Here is a 1,298-nt window from a genome sequence, read left to right as displayed (position 1 = left end):
ATATAAACATAAATAAAAGCCAAATTGAAAGAGGTGTTAGTCTCTAGCAAAAGTCTCGGTGAGGATGGCAGAAATGTAATAACCAGATACTCAAGCCTTATAGTTGTTGATCTCCCAAAAATATAAATAACAAGCGTTAGAATTCTGGACACTGTGAGTCTTTATGGGGCTTAATCATCTGGGTATTCATAAACATGAATATTTCATTCGCTTTTAGAGCAAACCCAAAGTCATTAAACTTGATCACTGTTGTACTTCGTACAATCCAAATTACTGACTTGATCAAAATTCGTTGTTAGTCATACAATTGGTCCTCCCTTGCGCGCATCTCAATACCAATAAGAAACGGACCCCAGGGGATACAATGTATGTAAGCCGACAGATGGACTCGTGCATACTCACTCACAGTAAAGGAAACTTGATGCATTGCTAAAAAATTATAAAATTCTCAATTGGTATTCAAAATTTTGATCAACACTATAATGGTGTAAGTCAAGTTGGGGTGATTTGACAAAAATCAAATTAAGCTTGAACCGAGATTAGGGGCTGATAGGTTCTGATATTCTGTGCGTTAATTGAACCCTTAATGTAACATCCCGAAATTTCCAAAGTAATATTAATTATATTACTTAATAATAGAGGGAAAGTTTACTCGGGTTATCAGGAAATAAATAAAAGAGTAGGAGTTGGTATGGGTCGGGCTAGTGTCGGGTAATGGACGTTGGTTATGGATTTGGATTAATTGAGATGGGTTAAATGAGAATGGGATTTCAGGGATATAAATACCCCCAAAATCCCAAAATATCTTCATTTTCCCCACTCTCCTAAACACACTCAAAACACACACATTCTAACCGATCAAGATTCGAAGCCGAGACCCGAGATTTTGTTGATAGATCTGAGTTGGTAAGGTAAGAACAAATCCAACAAAGCTAATATTACTGAAAATGGTTAGGATTGGATGGGTTAACCGGACCCGAAACCCAAACTGCCCAAATCGGACCCCTAAAACGTCGATTTTAGGCCGATTTGATGGTTGGGATTTGTAGGCGCCGATCATACGATTCCGTGGGTACCAAAATCGAGTTATTTGGCTAAGAAACGAAGGACTTATGGGCAAACAGATCTGCAGCGCGATAACTTCGCCTGCAAGATTAAGTTCGCCTGATGAACTTCGCCTTCAAGCGTAACTTCGCCTTCAAGCGTAACTTCGCCTAAGGATAACTTCGCCTACGGCCAAGTTCGCCTAAGGATAACTTCGCCTACGGCCAAGTTCGCCCAAGGATAACTTCGCCTGA

This window comes from Bidens hawaiensis, unplaced genomic scaffold (assembly GCF_021521415.1).
Source record: "Bidens hawaiensis isolate Kalapana, Puna unplaced genomic scaffold, B.hawaiensis_p1.1 tig00018215_1, whole genome shotgun sequence".
Classification (NCBI taxonomy): Eukaryota; Viridiplantae; Streptophyta; class Magnoliopsida; order Asterales; family Asteraceae; genus Bidens; species Bidens hawaiensis.
The sequence above is the reverse complement of the archived record's forward strand: the minus strand, read 5'-3'. Positions refer to the sequence as shown.